The sequence below is a fragment of the Aquarana catesbeiana genome, linkage group LG09 (assembly GCF_042186555.1).
Source record: "Aquarana catesbeiana isolate 2022-GZ linkage group LG09, ASM4218655v1, whole genome shotgun sequence".
NCBI classification, from domain to species: Eukaryota; Metazoa; Chordata; class Amphibia; order Anura; family Ranidae; genus Aquarana; species Aquarana catesbeiana.
Genome location: NC_133332.1, coordinates 237,868,941 through 237,896,160, shown reverse-complemented (window position 1 = coordinate 237,896,160; position 27,220 = coordinate 237,868,941). Strand labels below are relative to the sequence as shown.

The 27,220-nt window shown below is 42.6% G+C and overlaps 1 long non-coding RNA gene across 1 annotated transcript; it reads left to right on the top strand.

The window, feature by feature from the left end:
• Nucleotides 1-18,380: 18,380 nt before the first annotated feature.
• On the top strand, nt 18,381-20,763 carry LOC141107291 (uncharacterized). The gene is made up of 3 exons (XR_012235856.1): nt 18,381-18,928; nt 20,363-20,531; nt 20,620-20,763. It is a non-coding gene; the product is annotated as an uncharacterized lncRNA (long non-coding RNA).
• The last annotated feature ends 6,457 nt before the right edge of the window (nt 20,764-27,220 follow it).

Genomic DNA, 27,220 nt, shown 5'->3' with positions numbered 1-27,220 from the left:
TATACAGTGCATTCGGCAGTGTATACTTTCTAATACACTTCAGGCGGTGTCAGTGTTGCCAACTGCCAGTATTTTTACTTGCAGCCAGTAAAAAATGGGCACTTTTCTCCTGCCAGTAAATGCCAGTGAAAGAAAAAGGTTGCCAGTAAAAAATATGGCTGTGATGCTTGGCCGAAACCATCTGAGTGCTTGCTATAGTGTGTTCGGACCGTGCCGGCAGTGTGCCACATGAAGCCGGGAGTGGAGAGTGGACTGAAGGGACCACCTGGCATGGAGAGAGAGGGTCACTGTGACTCTCCATGCCAGGAGGGGACGTGTCATGTTGGTGAGGTGCCATCATCATCTGTGCTGCTGCACACTGCTGTCAGTGTCACTGTGAGAGTCAATTTCATGTGTGTGTGCCACCCATTCTAATTTCTTGCCCTCTCAATTCCTGTCCCTGAGCTACTTATTTACTATATCGAAAATAAAATAAGAAATATTCTTTTGCCTTAATATCTACCTTAAATCACTTTGCTAATTGCTTGTTTGTAGCTTAACCACTTGAGCCCCGGACCATTATGCTGCCTAAGGACCAGAGGTCTTTTTCCAATTTGGCACTGCGTCGCTTTAACTGCTAATTGCGCGGTCATGCAATGCTGTATCCAAACGAAATTTGCGTCCTTTTCTTCCCACAAATAGAGCTTTCTTTTGATGGTATTTGATCACCTCTGCAGTTTTTATTTTTTGTGCTATAAACGGAAAAAGACCGAAAATTTTGAAAAAAAATGATATTTTCTACTTTTTGTTATAAAAAAAATCCAATAAACTAAATTTTAGTCATACATTTAGGCCAAAATGTATTCGGCCACATGTCTTTGGTAAAAAAAATGTCAATAAGCGTATATTTATTGGTTTGCGCAAAAGTTATAGCGTCTACAAACTAGGGTACATTTTCTGTAATTTACACAGCTTTTAGTTTATGACTGCCTATGTCATTTCTTGAGGTGCTAAAATGGCAGGGCAGTACAAAACCCCCCCAAATGACCCCATTTTGGAAAGTAGACACCCCAAGGAAATTGCTGAGAGGCATGTTGAACCCATTGAATATTTATTTTTTTTGTCCCAAGTGATTGAATAATGACAAAAAAAAAAAAAAATATTTACAAAAAGTTGTCACTAAATGATATATTGCTCACACAGGCCATGGGCCTATGTGGAATTGCACCCCAAAATACATTTAGCTGCTTCTCCTGAGTATGGGGATACCACATGTGTGGGACTTTTTGGGAGCTTAGCCACGTACGGGGCCCCCGAAAACCAAGCACCGCCTTCAGGATTTCTAAGGGTGTAAATTTTTGATTTCACTCTTCACTGCCTATCACAGTTTCGGAGGCCATGGAATGCCCAGGTGGCACAAAACCCCCCCAAATGACCCCATTTTGGAAAGTAGACACCCCAAGCTATTTGCTGAGAGGCATATTGAGTCCATGGAATATTTTATATTTTGACACAAGTTGCGGGAAAGTGACACTTTTTTTTTTTTTTTTTTGCACAAAGTTGTCACTAAATGATATATTGCTCACACAGGCCATGGGCATATGTGGAATTGCACCCCAAAATACATTTAGCTGCTTCTCCTGAGTATGGGGATACCACATATGTGGGACTTTTTGGGAGCCTAGCTGCGTACGGGGCCCCGAAAACCAAGCACCTCCTTCAGGATTTCTAAGGGTGAAAAGTTTTGATTTCACTCTTCACTGCCTATCACAGTTTTGGAGGCCATGGAATGCCCAGGTGACACAAAACCCCCCCAAATGACCCCATTTTGGAAAGTAGACACCCCAAGCTATTTGCTGAGAGGCATGGTGAGTATTTTGCAGCTCTCATTTGTTTTTGAAAATGAAGAAAGACAAGAAAAAACTTTTTTTTTTTTCTTTTTTCAATTTTCAAAACTTTGTGACAAAAAGTGAGGTCTGCAAAATACTCACTATACCTCTCAGCAAATAGCTTGGGGTGTCTACTTTCCAAAATGGGGTCATTTGGAGGGGTTTTGTGCCACCTGGGCTTTCCATGGCCTCCGAAACTGTGATAGGCAGTGAAGAGTGAAATCAAAAATTCACGCCCTTAGAAAGCCTGAAGGCAGTGATTGGTTTTCAGGGTCCCGTACGCGGCTAGGCTCCCAAAAAGTCTCACACATGTGGTATCCCCGTACTCAGGAGAAGCAGCAGAATGTATTTTGGGGTGTAATTTCACATATTCCCATGGCATGTTTGAGCAATATATCATTTAGTGACAACTTTGTGCAAAAAAAAAAAAAATTTGTCTCTTTCCCGCAACTTGTGTCGCAATATAAAATATTCCATGGACTCGACATGCCTCTCAGCAAATAGCTTGGGGTGTCTACTTTCCAAAATGGGGTCATTTGGGGGGGTTTTGAACTGTCCTGGCATTTTATGCACAACATTTAGAAGCTTATGTCACACATCACTCACTCTTCTAACCACTTGAAGACAAAGCCCTTTCTGACACTTTTTGTTTACATGAAAAATATATTTTTTTTTCCAAAAAAATTACTTTGAACCCCCAAACATTATATATTTTTTTAAAGCAAATGCCCTACAGATTTAAATGGTGGGTGTTTCATTTTTTTTTTCACACAGTATTTGCGCAGCGATTTTTCAAACGCATTTTTTGGGGAAAAAACACACTTTTTTAAATTTTAATGCACTAAAACACACTATATTGCCCAAATGTTTGATGAAATAAAAAAGATGATCTTAGGCCGAGTACATGGATACCAAACATGACATGCTTTAAAATTGCGCACAAACGTGCAGTGGCAACAAAATAAATACATTTTTAAAAGGAGGTCTACTGCAAAAATTACTGCCCTCGATCTGACCTTCGCGGCGATACCTCACATGCATGGTGCAATTGCTGTTTACGTTTGACGACAGACCGCCGCTTGCGTTCGCCTTAGCGCGAGAGCAGGGGGTGACAGGGGTGCTTTTTTTTTTTTTTTTCTTTATTATTTTTTTGCTTTTTTATCTTATTTTTAAACTGTTCCTTTCATTTTTTTTTTTTTAAATCATTTTTATTGTTATCTCGGGGAATGTAAATATCTCCTATGATAGCAATAGGTAGTGACAGGTACTCTTTTTTGAAAAAATTGGGGTCTATTAGACCCTAGATCTCTCCTCTGCCCTCAAAGCATCTGATGACACCAAGATCGGTGTGATAAAATGCTTCCCCAATTTCCCAATGGCGCTATTTACATCTGGCGAAATCTAAGTCATAAAATGCTCGTAGCTTCCGGTTTCTTAGGCCATAGAGATGTTTGGAGCCACTCTGGTCTCTGATCAGCTCTATGGTCAGCTGGCTGAATCACCGGCTGCATTCTCAGGTTCCCTGTTGAGACAGGAGAGCCAGAGAAAAACACGGAAGACGGTGGGGGGGGCATTCCCTCCCACGGCTTGTAAAAGCAGTCTAGAGGCTAATTAGCCGCTAGGATTGCTTTTACATGAAAGCCGACCGCTGGCTGAAAAGAATGATACCAAGATGATACCTAAACCTGCAGGCATCATTCTGGTATAACCATTCAAAGTCGTGAATGGCGTACCTGAAGACAAAAAAATGGTTAACAATAAAGCACAGTAAACGGTAAAGTATAAAAAATTGCATACCTGAAAAGCAAACATGATAAAACATAATAACAATAAAACATTGCAGAATAGAATACAGTAAAAAAGAGCAGAACAAGAGAGAGAGAATAGAGAGAGAGAGAACAATAAAACGACAACTATTTTTTTTTATTTTATATATATTTTTTTTTTTTTTTACACTTTTTTTGTAACTAACTTTTATAACGGTAACCGGTTCCAGGTTCGGGTCTCTCAAAATGCGATGGCATCTTGGGAGACCCTGTGAAAGTGTGCCTAGTCTGTGCAATGCTGTACCCTACGCTAATACTCAACTAATGAATGGTAGCGTTCAAAACATTCACCAATGCAAAGACCAGGATTGTCAGGACAGGAGGGACAATAATAGCGGGTGTCACGCCTATATCCTTGCTGCAGACACAACATCTTTTTTGGGGGGCGTTGGGTAGGGGTACTCGGGAGGACATAAAGAAAATGCCTCTCATGCAGCCGACTGCATTTGGTTGGGGATGTGAATGGGGGAAGTACGGGTGCTGCAGAAGTGGTGGGTTCCCAATTAGGATTAGCGAATGCAGCAGGAAGGGCACTATGGGCACGACGGGCCTGTGTTTGTCTTTTTGGTGGCAGCGGGACACTACTTGTGCTTGCCACCTCACCAGCTTGAACTGCACTTATGGGACTCGCCACGTCACCAAGTGTTACTGCAGTGCTGGTTTGACTACGACCGGGGTGTACTAGGCCGCTGGCGCTTGCCAGTTCAATAAAAAGCTACCAAAAAAACTGTTAGCGATTGCAGGGATCAGGCCTGACTCTGCGAACACTGCAGTTATGCGTTTAGTGTTTTGTAAGTGACAGTGATCGATCGATACTGCACTTGGGTGGGCTGGGCCGGGCGGAGGGGCAAAATGCAGGTGCTAGCAGGTATCTGGGCTGATCCCGCTAACACTGTGTTTTTGGGAACCCTAAACTGCTGGGGACGCTAGTATAGATCTGATCGGATCAGATATTGATCCGTTCAGATACTATACCACTAAGGGAGGCGTATGCTGCGTGCGTGCGTGTTAGCGGTACTGGCGCTAATCTGACGCTGCTTGGGGCTGGTGCTTGCCAGTTCACCAAAATACTACCAAAAAAACTGTTAGCGATCGCAGGGATCAGGCCTGACTCTGCGAACGCTGCAGTTATGCATTTAGTGTTTTGTAAGTGTCAGTGATCGATCAATACTGCACTTGGGTGGGCTGGGCTGGGCCGGGCGGAGGGGCAAAACGCAGGTGCTAGCAGGTATCTGGGCTGATCCCGCTAACACTGCGTTTTTGGGAACCCTAAACTGCTGGGGACGCTAGTATAGATCTGATCGGATCAGATATTGATCCGTTCAGATACTATACCACTAAGGGAGCTGTACGGTGCGTGCGTGGGTGTTAGCGCTACTGGCGCTAACCTGACGCTGCCTGGGGATGGTGCTTGCCAGTTCACCAAAATGCTACCAAAAAAATGTTAGCGATCGCAGGGATCAGGCCTGACTCTGCGAACACTGCAGTTATGCGTTTAGTGTTTTGTAAGTGACAGTGATCAATCGATACTGGGGTTAAACTTTATTAGGGGGGGTTAGGGGGGTATCCTAGTATCCTAGACCTAAAGGGGGCTAATATTCACTGTCCCAACACTGTAACTGTCACAAACTGACACCAATGCAGTAATCAGAAAAAAAAAAAAACTGCTGGTGTCAGTTTGTGACAGGGAGGGTGGGGGGTGATTGGGGGGGGATCGGGGGGCGATCGGGGGGGGGATCGGGGTGTTTTGTGTGCCTGGCATGTTCTACTGTGTTGTGTAGTGTTGGTGCACTCACAGTGAAGTCTTCTCTCCTCGGCGCTGCAACGGAATACCGAGCCGAGGAGAGATTACATAATTTCCTTTGCTGCTGTTTAGCATACAGCAGCAAAGGAAGTTATCTGATTGGCCGGCGGCGATCGCGAGGGGGGGGCCACGAACGGATGGCCTCCCCCTCATCTCCGATCGCCGTGGGACCAAAGACGACCGCCTCAGGCACCGGGGGGGGGTCCGATCGGACCCCCCACCCGCGGAAGGCAAATCACGTATATATACGTGATTTTGCCTGTCCGTGCCACCTTGCCGACGTAAATCGGCGTGAGGCGGTCGTCAAGTGGTTAAATACTGAAATATTGCACTTAAAACTGTAATTTTGTAACTTTTAGATATGCCAGTAAAAACTTAACAATGTTGGTAAGTTTTGGGTGTGGTGTCAGTAAATTTAAATCTGGTAGGTTGGCAACACTGGGCGGTGTACACAGTATCTAATACAGTGTGTACAGTTTCTACTACACTTCTAGTAGTGTACACAGTATACAATACAGTGTAGCCGTTGTACAGTTTCTAATACAGTGCAGGAGGTGTACACAGTATCTAATACAGTGTGTACAGCTTCTAATACACTTCTGGTGGTATACACAGCATACAATACAGTGCAGCTGTTGTACAGTTTCTAATACAGTGCAGGCGGTGTACACAGTATCTAATACAGTGTGTACAGTTTCTAATACAGTGCAGGCGGTGTACATGGTATCTAATACAGTATGTACAGTTTCTAATACACTTTAGGAGGTGTACACAGTATCTAATACAGTGTGTACAGTTTCTACTACACTTCTGGTGGTGTACACAGTATACAATACAGTGCACCCGTTGTACAGTTTCTAATATAGTGCAGGCGATGTACACAGTATCTAATAAAGTGTGTACAGTTCTAATACACTTCTGGTGGTGTACACAGTATACAATACAGTGCAGCCGTTGTACAGTTTCTAATACAGTGCAGGTGGTGTACACAGTATCTAATACAGTGTGTGCAGTTTCTAATACAGTGCAGGTGGTGTACACAGTATCTAATACAGTGTGTACCGTTTCGAATACCCTTCTGGTGGTGTACACAGTATATAATACAGTTCAGCCATTAGACAGGTGCGCCGCCAGTAAATTTGTTTTGTTTTGTTCCGTTTCGTATTATCCGTTAGTTCGTATTTCGTAATTCGTGTCCGAAATTTAATTTCGATTCGTACAAATTTTCGTTAGGTTCGTTAACTTTTCGTAACAATTACAAACATTTGTTATGATGAATTAAAAGGCAAAAATATACCTTTCTCAATATATCAGTCGATGCCGATGGTAGTTTTGTTTTTATCAGAAATACGAAATAATTTCGGATCCGAAATACAAATTTTCGTTAGATTTGTTCACTTTTCGTTCCAAATTTCGTTACTACGGAAACATGTGACTGTTGGTTGACCAATCAGAGGTTTACTTCTGCTGCTGAGGCCTGCATTAAAGGGCAGGCCTGATCATGTGACTTCCCTTTGTGGGTTAGTTAGTGTAGTGGAGCAGATCACACGATTATTTGTCTGTGCATCTGAGCAAATATCTTTGCAATTCTTTCTTTTTCGTTGTTCATTTTAGTTTACTGTATATCTGTTGTAGTGTGCGAGTGTATCATCTGTTAGTGTTTAGTTTCTGGTTTTATTAGTTTTTTTGGTTGGTTGTGAGCAGTGGCGGCCCGTCCATAGGGGGCGCCAGGGCGCCGCCCCCCCTCCTGTAGTCAAAAAAAAAAATTTTTAAAAAATTAAAAAAAAAAACAAAAATTCAAAAGAAATAATTTTTTTTTAAAACGGCCCCTTTAAGAACAGAAAAAAAAAGTCCTTTAGCAAAGTGCACTGTGGCGCCGGACGCCAGTGCACTATGGGAAGCGCCACGTCAATGCAATCACGAGATTGCAGACGCGGCGCTTCATTTGCGGGCTTTTAACCCGCCTTGTGGCGCAAACGAAAACGCCGATTAGCTTCCGCTCATAGAATCAGTGTGATTCTATGGGCGGGAGCATTGCTTTTCAAATCTTGAGGTCACTTCCGGCTTTCGTGAAGAAGACGAGAGCCGGAAGTGATGTCGGCAGCTCCGTTCTTCGGCTGAGCTGAGCTGCAGGAGGAAGGTAAGAGCAGTATGAGGGATGGGTTGCTGTCTGGCAAGGAGGGTGAGCTCCAGCACAGCACAGCTGCATGTATCTGTCCCTCTCTTCCCCATTCCCCCCCCCCTCCCTCCTGTCTCACTAACACACGAGTCTACTGAAGACACCTCCTATACACAGACAGAGGGGGAGGGGGAGGAGAATGGACACACACAGGATGTGAGGGGCAAGTTATCAAAGAAAGATACAGTGATTTGGGGGGCTGGGAGAGGATGCTTTATGTTCTAGGGGCCACTTTGAGAGCAGAGAGGATTTGTGCTAGAAGGGGGGTTGAATATAAAATTAGACCCCCCCCCAGCACAAATCCTCTCTGCTCCCAAAGTGGCCCCTAGAACATAAAGCATCCTCTCCCAGCCCCCCAAATCACTGTGATTATCTTTCTTTGATAACTTGCCCCCCTTCCCCCTTGTTCAAAGAGATGCTGGCTGCTATTAAGGAGACAATCATGGTTTCTGGGATCAGTGGACACAGTGGCTGCGTTTTTTATGACACAGTGGATGCATTTTTTATGACACAGTGGCTGCGTTTTTTATGACACAGTGGATGTGTTTTTTATGACACAGTGGATGCATTTTTTATGACACAGTGGATGCATTTTTTATGACACAGTGGATGCGTTTTTAAACGACATAGTGAATGCGTTTTTGATGACACAGTGGCTGCGTTTTTGATGACACAGTGGCTGCATTTTTGATGACACAGTGAATGCGTTTTTGATGACACAGTGAATGCGTTTTTGATGACACAGTGGCTGCATTTTTGATGACACAGTAAATGCGTTTTTGATGACACAGTAAATGCGTTTTTGATGACACAGTAAATGCGTTTTTGATGACACAGTGAATGTGTTTTTGATGACACAGTGAATGCGTTTTTGATGACACAGTGAATGCGTTTTTGATGACACAGTGGCTGCATTTTTGATGACACAGTAAATGCGTTTTTGATGACACAGTGGATGCGTTTTTGATGACACAGTGGATGCGTTTTTGATGACACAGTGGCTGTATTTTGATGACAGTGGCTGCGATTGATGTTTTTTTTCAGAATTTTTCAGTTTGTTTGCGCCCCCCAAAAAATTTTGAGCACCAGCCGCCACTGGTTGTGAGAGATAATTGTTTTTTTGTTTTGTTTTTTTATTTAATTTTTTTTTATTTCTTGTTTCATTTAGTTAATATTTTGTTATTTTCTGTTGTTATAATATTATTTTTGTACATTTGGTGATTTTGGTGTTAGTTTGCTGCGATCAAAATCATATTTTTTTTGTCTGCATTTTCTAACTTTTAAAGGAAAAATGAGCAGCAAACAAGGCCAAAAAAGCAGTAAGAGTGCTGCTGGGAGAGGGAGAGCTATGAGCCGTGTACATGAGCAGCAGGTGGGACGTTCTGTCTCTGCGCCCTCTGAGCTCAGCTCACCTCCCATAAAGCCGAGGTGAACGGGAGTGAAGACTGCTGGTGGTAAAGAGCCTTTGCACGTTGCCAGCTGTTCCAGGATTTACCTCCTAGAACCAGCAGCACAGTTCATAGCAAAAGTGGCGCTACAACCTCTGCCACTGCTGCTGGTAGCAAGGTGCCCATTGGTGCCTTTTATGGAAGAGGGCAGGCCAAAGGGGTTCCCAGTGCACATACATTTGTGCAGCCAAAGCTGGAGATCCTGGCCATGCAGCAGGAAACATATCACTAGTCCGAGGCTCATGATGATGTCACCACCACCACCACCACCATTGCTGCCAGTGTCATCACCATCAGCACTACAGGGAGCTTGGCAGTGATCAGCAAGGATACAGAGTTTACTGCTTCTAATGATCACTGTTCCCTTGGCAATGTGGAAGAGGTGGAAACAGGCTTTCCTGACATTGTTGTAGACAAATTTGATTTCCAGCCCTCTACCCATGTTGGCACCACTGACAGCCCAGAAAGTATCTCCCCTCAGTCCCCACTACTTTTTTCTCCTGAAAAGTCCCCTGCCCAAGTGCTTTCTAAGCCTCCAGCATCAGAATGGGCCAATGCAACCATTAGGCCTCAATCCATCACAGCACCCAAAATACCTGGGATGTTCAGGTCTCTTCCTCCTGCTCCTGCCGAACGTCAGGAAGAGAGTGTGACCACTGCAGTGGAAGGGATTCCATTAGGCAGTGTCATTGGTGGTGGCTGCCATTTCAGCATTTTAGAAAAATTGGTGTTGGTCAGAAGGCCAAATGCAATCACTGTGGCAGGGAGGTCAGCCGGGGCCAAGACATAGGGCATCTCAGTAATAGTGGCATGAACCAGCACATGCGTGTGCACCACCACGCAGTGCTGTTAGGGGAGAAAAGTATTATGGCCCCTCCTTCAAGCACCAAAAGGCGAACCAATAGTGGCACCGCCATAGCCACCATGAATGCCAGCACCACCAGCCAGTATAAGGCAGAAAAGGATGCTGTTACCATCCTGCATCCAATCCATACCAGCTAGGCCACCCTGGAAGATTTTGGTGGCTTTCAGAGTATGGGTATGTCCCGGCTAGGGATGAGCTTCGAGTTCGAGTCGAACTCATGTTCGACTCGAACATTGGCTGTTCGCAAGTTCACCGAACAGCGAACAATTTGGGGTGTTCGCGGCAAATTCGAATGCCGCGGAACACCCTTTAAAAGTCTATGGGAGAAATCAAAAGTGCTAATTTTAAAGGCTAATATGCAAGTTATTGTCATAAAAAGTGTTTGGGGACCTGGGTCCTGCCCCAGGGGACATGGATCAATGCAAAAAAAAGTTTTAAAAACGGCCGTTTTTTCAGGAGCAGTGATTTTAATAATGCTTAAAGTCAATCAATAAAAGTGTAATATCCCTTTAAATTTCGTACCTGGGGGGTGTCTATAGTGTGTCTGTAAAGGGGCGCATGTTTCCTGTGTTTAGAACAGTCTGACAGCAAAATGACATTTTGAAGGAAAAAACTCATTTAAAACTACCCGCGGCTATTGCATTGCCGACAATACACATAGAAGTTCATTGATAAAAACGGCATGGGAATTCCCCAAAGGGGAACCCCGAACCAAAATTTAAAAAAAAATATGACGTGGGAGTCCTCCTAAATTCCATACCAGGCCCTTCAGGTCTGGTATGGATATTAAGGGGAACCCCGGCCAAAATTTAAAAAAAAAAATGACGTGGGGTTCCCCCTAAATTCCATACCAGACCCTTCAGGTCTGGTATGGATTTTAAGGGGAACCCCGCGCCAAAAAAAAAAAAAAAAACGGCGTGGGGTCCCCCCAAAAATCCATACCAGACCCTTATCCGAGCACGCAACCTGGCAGGCCGCAGGAAAAGAGGGGGGGACGAGAGTGCGGGGGGAATTATTGGTATACCATAAAACAAAAATCCACGTGGTATTAATGTGTATTAAGTAATACATATTAATGATAAGTTGAGCTCAACAATTTTTTGGTATCTTAAAAAAAAGTGCACTGTTTATGTAATGTAATGTAATGTATATTTGTGTTTCATATGCTAATGTCTTGTTACAGGTATATAACCATTGGATTATTTTGTTTCTAGGAGGAAAATGGAATATTTATTACTAAATTTTATTGGTGTTTTATTTCCCAGATTCGATAATTGGGTTTCCTGGCTTTAAAGGGCACATCAGTTGGCTCGTGTACCCACTACTGTTCAGTGATCCCGGCGCCTCAGTGCTGCAAGGGATATTTCTTTGCCCTTTGGCCAGTTGTGTTTGGTAGCAGAAGTTCCTCGAGTTGGATACACATTATGCAATTTTTGTTTTCCAATTTCCTTCAGATTTACCTTCAGATGTGTAGTATGAGGGCCTGCCTGATGGAATATAAGTTGAGAGTGTATAGTTTTCGGAGAGCCTGGAGAAGAGTTGTGCAGGAAGATTGTGTATATTGCACTCTGTGTTCTGGATGGAGAGGTCATTGCTGGGAAGGAAGCACCTGGGTATTATTTGGGACATAGACGAGTTTGTTTCTGTGTCCTAAGGAATACCGATGTAACGTTAGTCAGGGAACTAGAGGGTTCTTTGAACCTAACCATAGGTAGAGGTGCATTGTATACCCTGGGCATGGTCTCTGAAATCCAGGCACAGGGATGGAGTTGTGTGGGCACGCTGTATTCTCCTCAGTGGATACCCATAGGTGTCCTTCCTGTCCTAGACTCCTTGTGTACCTTAACTAGTGGTCTGTGTCCTGCATGACAGGAAGACCAGTGCCCCATAAGGTGTGCAACCTCTATAAAGGGACAAGTGTACCTGGTGGCAGGTGGTTTTCAATCTGGGTATTCTGACTATTTCCCATCCTTAGGAAAGAGAGGCTTAATTGAGACTGTCTTTGGAGCTGGAGGTGGGGCACTGGGTACCTTAAAACACTATGGAGCTGGAGATATTCAGGATCACATTGGGGGGGTCTTGTGCTACATATCAGGGAAGGGGTTAGGAAAGCCAACTTGCTCTGTCCAGCATCACTTTGCAGGGACAGACGGGGGGGGGGGGGGGGGGGGGTAGTATCCAGGTTGCCTATGAGTCGTAATAGATTGGCGGATGACTCAGTTCCAGGATCGTCAAAAATCTTACTTGCACTGTTCTCATCCCTAATGGCAGGGATGGAACATTGTGCAGATATCACGGTCAATCTGGATACTATCCTATCAGACTCTACTAGATTACACCCTGGAGTCCATCTTGTTCTGATGGTTTGAGTATGGACAGCCTCAGATGACTGGTACTGATAAGTGCTAGAGGAAGGTAGGGGTTGTGCTATGGGAAAAGGCAACAATGCTGGCACAGGGGGGAGTCTATAGTACACCTTCTCTGGCCCGTGGCATGGATATAGCAGGAACACCGGGTTGTACCCTGATCACCCCTGAAGAAAGGTTTTATAGCAAACCTGACATCCCCTTACACCTACAGAAACTTCCTCTGGTATTTGGGGCTGAGTTAAAAGCTTGGCTGATGGATTTCGGACAACAGGATGAAATATTAAATGTACTAAGAGATGCTGAAAAACAAGCCACCATACGACTCACCCATGATCAAAATAGACTGATCCAAGTATCCCACGCTTTAGACGCAGACGCTAAGATTTCCTGGTGGGAAAGTTTATTTGGGTATAGTCCGAACGCTACAGCTTTCCTAAACATTTTGCTACACCCTGTTGTTGTCCTAACCTGTGCAGCCTTATTGCTTTTCCTGATGCAGGTAATAATGTGCGTTACTATCAGGAGAATGAATGCCAAAGCTATGAGAATGTGTACCTCAACAAGGTATCTTCTCTCAAGGAACAGAAAGGCCACTAACTCAGAAACAAATCTCTGAGGAAGCCATATCCAATCCAGACCAGTACAAAGACGTTGCGCATTTAAGAGAGGACCCTAGAACTATATTTTTCTTGTTCCAGGGATAAGCCTCTTCAATTTTTAGTAATAAAGTGCAGTCAGGTTTACCTAAATTCCAAAAGTTTTAATCATATTTTTTTATTATTTTTATTTTTTTTTCTCTCCCTTTTGCTGTTAATATCTGTGTACCTGACCTGCAAAAATACTGTTAATGGGAGAGGAGGTTTTTTTTTTTTAAGAAAAACATTTGTTTTGTTTTTTTGTTTTTTATTTATTTATTTATTTTTTTATTATGTTTTTTTTTTTAACCAATGTATTCATTTTTTTTATATACAGATTCAAGGCTCTTTAACAGTCTTGGTTGGAGCAGCGTTCAATCTGTAGTTTTTTTCGTTTTTTGTTCTTTTTTTTCATTTCCACTATTTTTCCTGTTCATTTTCATTACTCGCCTCTCTTCCATTCCTTTTTCTTCTTTAATATTATGCTCTGAGTTTTTTTCCTTTGATTTCTATCATCTATCTTCTCAAGATAATGTAACTAAGACATCAGTCATATCATTTTTGTTTAAAAAAGACTTATTTATTAAAAAAAGACCATATTTTAACTAAAGTATCCCTGGACATCCAGTTTTATGTCTTAATGTAATTTCACCTCCCCTAGTCTACCTACTACTTTAATCTGAGCCCCGTGAGCAGGTGTGGTGAACCCAGGGACCTGGCAATAACAGACAGTATTGTCTATCCCTACCATCAAGGGCCATGGATGATACTGGCTGTTGCTCAGACTCTGTACCCTGTGGGGAACCCACTCTACTCGTCCACATTACACCCTTTATGAGTATTTAGTCTTAATGGCCAACACTCTGTTCCTGTCCAGCATTTCTCCAATATCTGTACACTAACGTTCTCCTCTCTCTTTTTGTATTCATGCACGACTGTCTGGAGGCCCGCCCTACCCCACCTGAAGAAGCAGCGACCACCAAGTTATTTCTTGAGATAAATGTGTCACGAATAAGACTTTCCTGGACTTTCCTTCACCATGCTGAAAAGTGCTGTCTCGCGGTCCGATCCAATCGATGCAACCATTACATGGTCTTACAAAGATACAGGACTAGATATGCCAGGATCCCGCCATCAATGTTGGAGTTCCGCTCCTCCAAGGCAGAGGGGCGATGAAACATTGCAATACAGACACTCATGGTTTGGATGTGAAGTCTCCAAAGGACCAGGATTTCTTTGCTATCTTAAGCCTACTTTGAGGAGTTCTGGCGTGTTCAAGAAAGGAAGAGGAGGCCGCAGTGGTGGTGGGGAAGGGTCGGGGCTTCTGGGCTGTTGTGGGTGGGTGCAAGATCATTGAAGGAGGACATAAGTTCAAAAATGAACTTCAGGGGGAAATGTGATGGAGATATTGGATATCATATTTATATCAATGAGATTCAAGTGGACCATTGCAAGGACTCCAATTTAAACTGCCTTGCCCCATAGGATGTGTATGTGTATGTATGTGTGTATGTATATATATCTATATATCTACGTGTATATGTGGGTATATATATATTTTATATATGGGAATATGTTTCTTAATATCATGATAGAACAAAGCTCACCTTAAGAAATGTAGTTACCTTGATGTGAACCCGAGAAGCCCTAGAGGTGTTGATTAGATCAAAGGGTATTGGCAGACCTTAAGGCATTCATTCTTCAGGGGGCCATTAACATGCTTCCAATACACTGATGGGAACCAGGAAAGGTCCCCTAGGTGGTAATCAACTCACCAGGGGGCCATTAACATACTACTGTCGGGACTGTTTGGGCTGGGAGATCAAAGGAGATTGTTCATTAATTCATAGACTGGTAGGCACCGAGGGGGTCGCACTGTCACAGCAATGTCCGAGCATGAATTTTGAGACATCTCTGACCCAATCAATATTTGGCATCTGTTGATTGGTGGAGAATGCATATAAAAGGGAGTGGGCTAAATGGTTACAAGCAGTCCAGCCCGAGAACATCTGAGGGATATGCTGTCTGTGTGAAGTATATTGAAATCTATGTCTATCTTTCTTTCTAACCTCTTTGTATCCTAGGATTTATCTTATGACTTTGTATATCTTGTATATGTCCATTGCAAACATTTATGAGTTTATGCCTAAATTAACTTTGCAGCCTAGATCAAACACTATAGAGATATATGATAAATTCTAATCATTCTAACTTTCCTTTTCTGTGTAAATAAATGTAATTGTTTATCTTTTTTCCCTGTTATCGCTCGTTTTTATTCTTATATAGACAAAGGTTTAATCACTTATATTTGTATCGTTAATCGTTTAAGTGAGGTATAAATATTTCCGAAACATAACTGACAGTTTTCAGTTGGTGGAGGCTATTTCTGGCAGTGATGGCAGGCTGTCCAAAGTGGTGGACTCTTGTCGGAAGATGGCTGGCCACTTCCATCAGAGTGTGAGGGACAGCCACCTCTTCAGGGTTGAACAGAGGAAGGCAGGCCTTCCAGAACACTGCCTAAAACAGGATGTGGGGACTAGGTGGAATAGGTGGAATTCAACCCTAGCAATGCTGGAAAGCATCCTTGAGCAGCAGAAGGCTCTCCATGCCATGGCCTGTGATCATAACATTGGCATAGAGAGATCTTTAGGCAGGGAGGACTGGGCCATAATTGGGAACATTGTGGCAGTCCTCAAACCTTTCCTCTCTGTCACAGAACACCTAAGCCACGGGGATGCCAGCATTGGTCATGTGCTCACGCTCGTGAACAACCTTCAGAGCAAATTGGAGCGGTTCAAGTCGGCTGAGGAACCCTTGCCTGGTGGTGGCCCTCAACCTGATGTGTCGGCTCTGCTAAACACATTTCTGATGGAATTGGGCAGGCACATGCAGGAGTTGACCGCCTCTTGCCCAGAACTGATGCTGGCTGCCATGTGTGACCCTCGCATCAAGGGCAAAATAGCTGTGCAGTGCAGTGCTCTGACAACGTGGCGGGACAGACTAATCGACAGGGTGCGTCAGAGGGAAAGGCAGATAGAAAGGCCGCTAGAGCTGGGAGAGGAGGAAGAGGAGGAAGAAGATATTGAACACCCCCTCTCCCATGCATCGTCTAGTGAAGTGAGCAGAGCTCCTGCCAGCGGAGCATCTTCTTGCCTGAGGCACTTGACCCCCTAATGGGAACCTCCAGCATAGTGCACCCCAAGAAACCCATATTGGCAAAGGAGGTTGTCATGTCCTATTTGTCAGCCCCACCAGTGCACCCCACCACAGATCCGATGGTTTTTTGGCAGGAGAAGAGCAAGGAGTGGCCTGCCCTCGCAGATAAGGAGCTACTGTCCTGCCCTCCAACAAGTGGAGCATTTAGTATTTTTGAAAATCATTTAGCCAAAGCTGGGGTGCCCCTCCCTCACTCTGAACATTCCTTGAACTGACTGTCTGCAGCAGAGATGGCCATTTGGTCTTAGCTGGTCCCTGTCCCTCCCCACAATCACAGTTTAATACTGTAAATGCCCAAAAAATATTTACAATCAATTGTTGGTCAATGTGCCAAATTTATACAATAATCCACAAGCAACAAAGATTGTGGTGTTCTCCTTGCTGCCCTCACTTTGCGAGGGTACTGTCCGGACGCAGAAAGAGGACCAAGAAAATTTGTAGCAGAACATTCATCCCTGCTGCGAAAGTACAAAATAAAATTCTATACCAAAAATGTTGGTCAACATAATTTTCCTGAAATCTTTCTTAAGGAATATAATATGTTGCTGCAGGTGGTTCTATACATCGTACAAATGCGCCACTTTACAGGCAGTTAAAGGGGACCACCAAGGCACGATGTTTACATTTTTCATTATTATGGTTTCACTTTATGTGATGTTGAAATAACTGCTCCTTTAAAAACATTTTTTTTAACATGCTTTTTAACATTGATTCATGTGCCCAAGGCAGGGCAGTACCTGTACCCGGATAACCATAGACTTTTTATGTCAAATAAACTTGCATGTAAGTCTTCAAAATTCTAGATTTAATTTTCAAAGGTTAACTAAACAAAGTGAAAAGAAGTTGATTGGTTGCCCTGGCCAAGTCTCAAAATCTGTCTTTACCATCACACATCACAATAGAAAGTTACAGTATATACTTGAGTATAAGTCGAGTTTTTCAGCACATTTTTTTGTACTGAAAGTGCCCCCCTCGACTTATACTCGAGTCAAGCACTTTTCTGCAGCAAAAAATTTCATTTTCCGGACCGAATTTGGGGCCCCGTATCTCAGGGCCACTTAGTGCTAGGAACCCCAAATTTGGTGTGCAAACCCAGTGGAACTGGTACCACAACATATCCTAGCACCAAGTGGCCCCGAAATACGGGGCCCCAAATTAGGTTCGTTAAATGTCATTCTCTGCTGCAGAAAAGTGCTTGACATTTTCTGAACTGATTTTTGGGGCCCTGTATCTCCGGACCACTTGGTGCTAGCTAGCCAGCTTTGGATATTTTATGGTGCTAGTTCCATTGGGTTGGCACACCAAATTTGGGGTTCCTAGCACTAAGTGGCCCCGAGATACGGGGCCCCAAAGTCGGTCAACTATGTCCATCTGCAGCAATGTCATTTCGGGACACTTTGGGTTCAGAGACCACAAATTTTGGCTGCAACTAGGGGGCATCTAGGGACACTTAAATACCGAGTTTGAAATTCGGGGGACCTATGGCTGCAAATGGGCACAGTGAGGCATGCAAATGGGCACAGTGAGGCTGCAAATGGGCATTGTTGACCCTCTTTTCCACTTACAATAGCTGTGCATTTCTCACCCTCGTCTTATACTCGGGTCAATAAGTTTTTCCCATTTTTTTGTGGTAAATTAGGGCCTCGACTTATACTCGGAACGACTTATACTCGAGTATATACGGTAAACTATTTTTTTAAATATAAAACCACATAGAATTGCATACAGTAAATGAAACAAACAAGCCACAGGTGCAGTGGTGTAACAATTGCTAGAACGACCCAAGCGGCCAGTATGGAGCCCGGGCACAGGGGGACCCGGCCAGGGCATCCCTCTGATGCCGTGTGGGCCGCCTGGGTCACTATGGAATATCAGGGATATGGCTGTCACTGACACAGCTCAGCAGCAGCTGTGAAGAGGAACACCCACTGCGGAGCTGTGTCAGTGAGAGCTAGAATCGGAACGAAGTTTGATGTTCAATGCTGATGTTCTGCTGTGCAATTGCTGTTTTGATTTTTAAATAGCGAAATTCATTATATTTGATTCAATGGACCAGTGTTCGTCCATGGAATGAAATAAAATGATTTTTGCTACTCAAAACATTGATTGCACATGCAAATTGCACATTGCATATCCTTCCTACGTTGATGATTTCTTGAGGGGTGGACTACAGCAAACTTTGTTTAGTTTGTTATAGCGAAGATTTCGTCCAGGCCGAAAATATGTCAATAATCGGGCCTGTGCAGTGTGCTGAAACCAGAAGTTCGTCTGGGACGACTTAACGGCCGTTATTTATGGAGAGAGAGAGTTAGAGCTGACGAAGAGGAATTCGTCACTTTGAAGAGGAATGGCACAATTCTACAGAAAGTCAGAAACACCTAACATGTCTGAAATTGAAGCGAGTGAAATCAGAGAGGGTGAGGAGGTGGAGGAGCGTGTTGAAACACTGACAGAAAAACCTAAAAGATCTACTGCCAAGTCCTTGCCAGGAGATGGTCAAAGTGATGCGACTATTTCAAAAAAAAAAAGATTATGATTGCAGCAAGCAAACATACAAACATAAACATTCAAGAAAGGAAGAAATAATAGAGGAAGTAATCCAAAAAATTGACCACAAATTCGGAAAACATAGAAGCAAGGATCAAATCAGAAAAGGATGGTTTGATTTGAGGACCCGGGAGCAGGATCAGCTCCAAAGAATCAAAGAAATTATTAGAAGTAAGTCTTTTATTTTTACAAGAAATTTTTGTACATGTGTACCAAAGTGTTTATTTATGCCTTGTTTTTATCATGACATCGGCTGTTCATGCATGCATGACTGTTGTTCTTATCCACATGATTCCCCTGGTTTGTTTTATTTCCTAAATGCAATCTTATGTGGTTTTCTATTTTAAAAAAAAAATGATACACTTTCTTTTGTGATGTGATGGGAAAGACAGATTTTGGATACTTTGCACAGCGCAACCAATCAGCTTCTCTTGTCTTCAGTTTGTTCAGTTTAACTTTGTAAATTAAAGCTATAATCTGATTGTTTTTCATGAGCAAATGCTCCAGATTCTGTCTGTTCCAGTTTTGATAAATTTCCCTCATTGCAGTACTGAATAATGGCCTGAACAGACACGAGTTTGTTTTAAATTTTAAAATTAGAACATGGAAAAAGTTTGAATTCGAAATCAATGAAAGTCTGGGGGTAGAACTTATAAAATCAAGTGCCCCCTTTTTGATGGCTTACATGCAAGTTAATTGCCATAAAAAGTGTATGTTGAACCGGGTACTTCCCTGGGGCACAGGAATCAATGATAAAAAAAAGTTTTTTTAAAATACCGTTTTTAAAGGAGAAGTCATTCCTGCATCACACAAAGTGATACCCTAAAAATGAATAAGTAAATATCGTGCCTGGGTGGGTGCACTTAAACTGCCTGTAAAGTGGCAAATCTGTACAAGATATATAACCTGCTGTAACAACATGCATTGGCGTCACAAAAGGGGGGTACAGTGGGTGCTGACCGCACCCGCTTGACACTATTGGACAACAAAATGACTGACAGTAATTTTTTTGTCACCCAGTGCACCCACCCTCTGCTAAGTTGGGTGCTCGGTCATGGACTGACTGCCCGACAGTATCATGAGAGGGGAGGGGACCCGGTGGCATAGCTTATCTTCAAGGTGACTATCGACCCCCCCTCTCTGCCGACGTTTATCACAAAGATGACCGCAGGCAGGTATCATGAAGATTGCCGCGAGTGCATGATGACGTCTTGGCTTAGTGCAATCAAATTGCACCAAACATTGAGAAATGACCTTAGGCCCAGAAATTGTACTAAAATAACTGTTATTGCTGCAGTTAAATATAAATCAAGCAGAATAAGTAATATTTATAAAAGGGGAGAAAAGTTTGGCCAATGTAGGAGAAGTGAGCAATGTGTAGTGGCAAAGAGTTGATGTGGAAATATTCTCAAATTCAGCTCACTGTCCACTTCATCGATTTTGTCTTTCATTTTGCACTTCTCCTGTCTTGTAAAAAAAATTCAGAATTTAGAGCATAATCCCAAATATTGTACAAAACATCAGAAATATTTGAAGTACATGCCATATTATTTATCATCTCTGTGTTATTTAAACTGCTTTTCGTTTGCTTTATCACAACAAAAGAACAGAGAAAAAGGAGAAGAGCCAGTGCCAGCAGGGACACTCATAGTCCACCACATGGCCAATCAAATTTGAACCCCCCAAGAAGGTCACCAGCCCTACTCCCAGCCAAGCCCTGGAGAACCAGTTGTTGTAGTAGAGGTGGAGGAGGCTCAGGAAGCCACAACCTCTGGTATGCATTGTTTGATTTTTACACAAATATTTGTATTGTAAAACAGAAAGTGCCTTTATTTTAAAAATGTATTTTTTGGTACATATAGGTCAAGATTCGGACATGCATCTGGATAGGGCAACTCTATGACGCTGCATTGCCGATCTTCTGGCACAACAGAGGAAGATGGATAGTATTAAAGAGCAAGTGGAGGAAGTGCAGCTTACTTTCGCATTTTATAAATACTTTTTCATACAGTTCATCAAATGTCTCTGTGTCTTGCTTTTAAAGTAACTACATGTACTCCACACCACAGGTCATAGTGGTGCACTGCCTGTCCACCTGCTAACCCTTCCAATCTCCTCCTTCAGCACCCCAATACAAGACTTAAAGGAGATTTCCCACCTTTGTAAGTGATTTTGAGTTTTTGGTGGTAATGGGGAGGTGCAGGGGGGATGAACATGTGTGTGCATTCTTAGGAGTCACAGGGCTGTATTTCATACTTTATTTTATAGATTCTTTTATAGACCAGAGGCCTAGAAGTTCAAACTTCCATCCACAATATCTTCAATTCATCTCTCACAGGATAGGGTTTCTTATCTGAACTGAAATTAGCTGTCCCCCCCCCCCCCCTCCTCCCCTCTCCCCTCTCTGCTCTGTGGAGATTGAGAATGATACAGCAGGATGAGTCATAGTTCTGTGTGTCAGTCAGTGTGAGTGTTAGGCCCCTTTCACATGGGACGTATCCGTGATGATCCACCCCGTGAACATCCACTTGCTCAGAGGGGATCGCTCTGTTGATCCCCTCTGAGCCGGCGGATAACAGGGCCGTCCCTGCACACTGTGCAGGGACAGCCCTGTCAGATCTCCGCTCTCCCCATGTCCGTGTTCATCCAATCCGCTCTGCAGACAGATAGAAAAATAGGATTTTCTTGCGTCTGCAGAATTGGACCATAGTGTTCATCCGCTGACACCCGCTATCCCATAGGGATGCATGTATGTCCGTATTTCATCCGAAAATGGATGGATGAAATACGGACATACTGTCTGCACGTGTGAAAGGGGCCAGGCGTATTGACGCACTGAGCAGGGCATCCAATCATGATGCCGATGCATAGGAGGCAAGATCCGGCCCCCCAACCTGTTTTGGAAGGGGAGAGACTACTATGCATCGCAGCCCTGGAGTCAGAAAGCCAGCCGGTCACCCCACCTCCCCCGGCAAGGGGGCTCATCCAGGGCCGAAGGAAGTACACTATATTGTATCCCATTTACTATGTCTAATACCTCTTTTTTCCAGCAATAAAAGCCAGGGTGTATGACTATAGATATATATGGCAATTTAAAAGTTTTAAAGATAGGTGGCTCATTACAAAAGGGAATGAAAACATGGATGAGTAGTTAACTATTGTTGTTAAGGTGTGGCAGGTCACGGGGAAAGTGGCTGTTTTCTACCCTATTTGGCAATATATTTAATTAGTATATTTGGCAATATACGAATGCGACCTGACATAACCTGCTTATAGCATCGGCAAGCCTCCACCCCTAATATGTATTGAACAGCAGAAAAGAGAAAGAAATGGGACTTTGTGTGAGGTGTGTCACTGAATGGATACCTTATTCATATCCTTCATAAAATTATTTATTATGGTAATTACAAATTATGTTGTAAAGAGTGTAAATCTGCGATGCAGAACACAATGTTCTATGATACACTTGTATGAATATATAGTTATTAAACAAAATAAAATAAAATACAACATAATTAGCAGTACAGTTACATAAAAACACTCATCCCTTTATAAAAGTTCAGTGAACATAAACAATTGCTCATGATTTCACTCATACCCACTACAACACTTTTTGGGTTCATTTTAGTTTCAAATTTACAGTCCTACACTACATGGTGGTTTTGTTTTTGGTTTCATATGTTGTGGGTATATGTATACACAATTTCTCTGTCTGTATTTCCCATAACACACACTTCATATCACTATAGCAATCATCACCATTCATCACCTCACTCACCTCACTTACTCACAGGTATCCCTATAATGAATACATTAATTTCACATGGTTCCATCTTCATATCCTTGCAGAGCAGTGTGGACTGTTAAGCATACACCAGATTCACATGGTCGTGACATGGTCGCCTGGTCTTCACCTGGCTACTGTCCCTGGTCTGGATGGGATTCTTCACCTCAGCCCCGGGGGAGATCATCACCCCTGTCCCCTGTCTTCCCATGGACATAGGTTGGGCGTCACCATTGGACCGCATTGTAAGCTACATACCTTTATTTTGAGAGATTGTTCTTGGTTTAAAGGGTATCCTATATTTTCGATATCTGCCCCAGTCAGATCTTTCAAGCAGGCTGCGGGAGTACTAACACTGGGAGACACTATGACAATACATATTAAAATACATCTTCATAAAATTTACACAACAGTCCCTCCTCTTGTCATATGCTCCCATGTGTCAAAAAAAAAGTCCTGCAAGCAGCTTCTTTGCAGTGCTTTTACAGGCTTTTTTTAATGCTAAAGCACCTGAAAAACGCTCCAGAGTGAAAAGGGTCTCAGTGTGAAAGCACTCGGGCTTTTACATTGGGATTGCAGATGAGGCCTCTTTCAGGCACTTTACAGGCGCTTTTTTTAACACTAAAGCGCCTGAAAAATGCCCCAGTGTGAAAGGGGTTTAACTATAGCTCTGGCTTTGCCTTGCAGGGATCTAAACCTTATTCATACGGGCCTGAACTTTGTCACTAGTATCCTTGATCCAGGTATAACAATCTTTTCCTATGAATTCCCAGAAAACCCCCTTGGACTATGGGAACTTCCTTGTAGCTTCATCAGTTACATGAAACATCCCATCCTCAATGGATGAGAAATTGTTCAATTGTTTCACAAGCTCAAACCCCCACTGTGTACAAGCAGGAAACCATGCCCAGACCTGGTCGAGGTTGGCAAACAATTTCCCTCTAGCAGTCCCTTTCTTTCTTACCTTCTCTCGCGCCATCAGATCCTCACGATCGGCTGTGACATAAGATGCTCGGACGAGTTTCACCAGCACACATGAACCTCTTGCATTAGGGGAATTACCTTATAAGCTGTAGATCCGCATTAATACCAAACTAAAGTTGAAGCACACTTGTGGGCTACCTAGTTGTCCTGATACCAAAGCTGGCAAGAACCAGAGCTAAATTATAATTAATTTTACCCTCTAGAAATGTATCGTTAAATTCTATTGACAAGTGTCTGTTTGGATTTTACTAGTTTGTCAAAACTCCTCATACCAATATGAACATCACATATAGCATGTACCGCCGTCATCGCTGGGCCACTGTATCTTGTTCCCTTTCTTAGCTAGTTGGAAAATACACTTTAAAAATATAAATAAAGATACTCCTCATCCTTTGGTGTGGTTGAGCAGCTTCTTGCAGTGGCTGGCCTGGTCTCGTCCCTCAAGCTTCTTTACAATGACCCAGTCACCTGGTTAGAAAGAATGTAAACTGGTTATTGTATCAGGGTCCAGGAGGGACTCATTAACCCTGTGGTGGACCTTTTGAAGTTCATGTTACAGTGACTGCACCTACCCCATCAGCTGAGAATGTAGGTGATAGCTGCTGAGGAAAGTACAACTCTGGTTTTGGTTGACCTCCAAACAAACCTCATATGGCAATAACCCAGACATGTGGAAACTTCTTGACTGTGGTCACTGCATCTTACCACTGGGGTGTAATACCTGGAACCATTGACAAAAAGGTTCTTATGGGAGCGTCCTTCACCAGACTGCTGAATCAAATTCCATCAAAGGAAGAAAGTCGTGGAACCTGTCGTTCCTACTAGGTCCCAAACTTGGCTAAAATTAGAGCAGTTAGTATTATTGGTTTGAAAATTTGTCATTCTCACCACTATCTTCCCCCCCTTTTCCTCCTCATTACAAACTGGAGAAAGACACGCAGGGTTTAGAATGGTGCAGAAAAAAAAACAATGAAACAGTGAAATAGCCTATGATACTTTTACCTTCTTATACACCTTCTTTCTATGTGCATAAACTTTCAGAAACTTCTTGGACCTGAAAAGATACTTATAAACAAAAGATAAAAAAACCCAAAGAAAGGGTTAACGCTGCGCTAAAACAGTGTAAAATGATATGTAAAGTGTAAAAGCTGCCAGCACTAAAAGTCCAATACTAAACTCCAAAACACCAAACAATAAAAAATATGTGCAGCGCTAAAACTAAATGAATTAATAAAACGTGCTAAAAATCATACAAAAGTGATTAATCCACCACACAATGTATTAAGAGAAACACAACAGGTCTCCTATAGAAAATAGAGACAAATGTCACAACATATGTCATATTGTGAAAAAAAATTAAATAATATAAAGCATAAAAAAATGTGATCCCAAAAATTATACCAAAAAAAAAGTCCATAAGTGAAGTGGGTAGATGATCAAAATAAATTCTGAAGAGATGTGACACAGGTGAATCCAGCATCCACAGTGACTTGCACCCAAGTGAGGTATGAGGCTCCTTACCAGCTCAAGATGACCACCATAACAGTGGTCCCACCAGGCATTTGGGAAATTAACAGGTCACCCACAACCTATGCCGATCTTTCCAGTATGTAGAACTCAAAAGACAAAAAATCAAGAAAAGGCTCCCATAGCGTAAAATTGCAAAACAGTAAAATTTTAATAAGCCAAAAGATTGCACTTACAAGAAAATTCCATCAAAAGAGCAGCGTATGACCAAGCATCACGATCGCGGCGTTTCCACGAACCTCCGCCTGCCTACTGTGTATGTCCCATCAATCACGGAGAAAAACGTAATGACGTCAGCGTCACTGGCTCCTCCCTACGCGTTTCGTCACTAAGGGACGTCGACTGGGGATTGGCCAAGTGACGCAGTCATTACGTTTATGGTTTAAATAGTCCCGCAGCGCCATATTGACTACTGGCAACTAGGACCAGACAAATGGAAACAGAATACACGCCACCATATTGACTTCTGGCAGCCTATGTGAGTTCCATAAGGGACATACAAATGAGTAGGAACATAAGAATTCCCCCATCTAGTGGTGGCCAATGATATTGCCGGTGACAATTATTTGAAAAGATAGGGGAAAGAAAGACAGTAGAGTGGGGTTCTCGCCATCTAGTGGGCAAAGACTATACCAATTATAATCCAATAGGCCATACACATCAGCAGGCAAAAAGCTCATGGACGATAAATAGCCATACTTCATAAATCATATTTAAACATTATAAAAACACAATTAAGGAAATCACACTCCTAAAATATGATTTATGAAGTATGGCTATTTATCGTCCATGAGCTTTTTGCCTGCTGATGTGTATGGCCTATTGGATTATAATTGGTATAGTCTTTGCCCACTAGATGGCGAGAACCCCACTCTACTGTCTTTCTTTCCCCTATCTTTTCAAATAATTGTCACCGGCAATATCATTGGCCACCACTAGATGGGGGAATTCTTATGTTCCTACTCATTTGTATGTCCCTTATGGAACTCACATAGGCTGCCAGAAGTCAATATGGTGGCGTGTATTCTGTTTCCATTTGTCTGGTCCTAGTTGCCAGTAGTCAATATGGCGCTGCGGGACTATTTAAACCATAAACGTAATGACTGCGTCACTTGGCCAATCCCCAGTCGACGTCCCTTAGTGACGAAACGCGTAGGGAGGAGCCAGTGACGCTGACGTCATTACGTTTTTCTCCGTGATTGATGGGACATACACAGTAGGCAGGCGGAGGTTCGTGGAAACGCCGCGATCGTGATGCTTGGTCATACGCTGCTCTTTTGATGGAATTTTCTTGTAAGTGCAATCTTTTGGCTTATTAAAATTTTACTGTTTTGCAATTTTACGCTATGGGAGCCTTTTCTTGATTTTTTGTCTTTTGAGTTCTACATACTGGAAAGATCGGCATAGGTTGTGGGTGACCTGTTAATTTCCCAAATGCCTGGTGGGACCACTGTTATGGTGGTCATCTTGAGCTGGTAAGGAGCCTCATACCTCACTTGGGTGCAAGTCACTGTGGATGCTGGATTCACCTGTGTCACATCTCTTCAGAATTTATTTTGATCATCTACCCACTTCACTTATGGACTTTTTTTTTTTTTTTTTTTGGTATAATTTTTGGGATCACATTTTTTTATGCTTTATATTATTTAATTTTTTTTCACAATATGACATATGTTGTGACATTTGTCTCTATTTTCTATAGGAGACCTGTTGTGTTTCTCTTAATACATTGTGTGGTGGATTAATCACTTTTGTATGATTTTTAGCACGTTTTATTAATTCATTTAGTTTTAGCGCTGCACATATTTTTTATTGTTTACTTATAAACAAAAGTTATTACTCTATCCTTCATATTTAACCTGCAAAGAATGGTAAACAATACAACATTCGTGTACATTGGTAAATTGTCACTGATACTCCTCAAAACCGACAATAACTAAATTAACCCTTAGGCCTCATGCACACAGGCTGTTAAAATAACGTTATGAAAACGCCAGTATCTTTGCAGTGATTTTTTTAAACTTTTTTCAGCTTTTTTCAGCATTTTTTAGCGTTTTTGAGCATTTTTCCGTGTTAGCGTTTTTTTAGCGTTTTTTTTTTTTTTTAATTTTATTTATTTATTTATTTTTCAATGGATCAAAAACGTTAAAAAACGTTGGTGAATGACG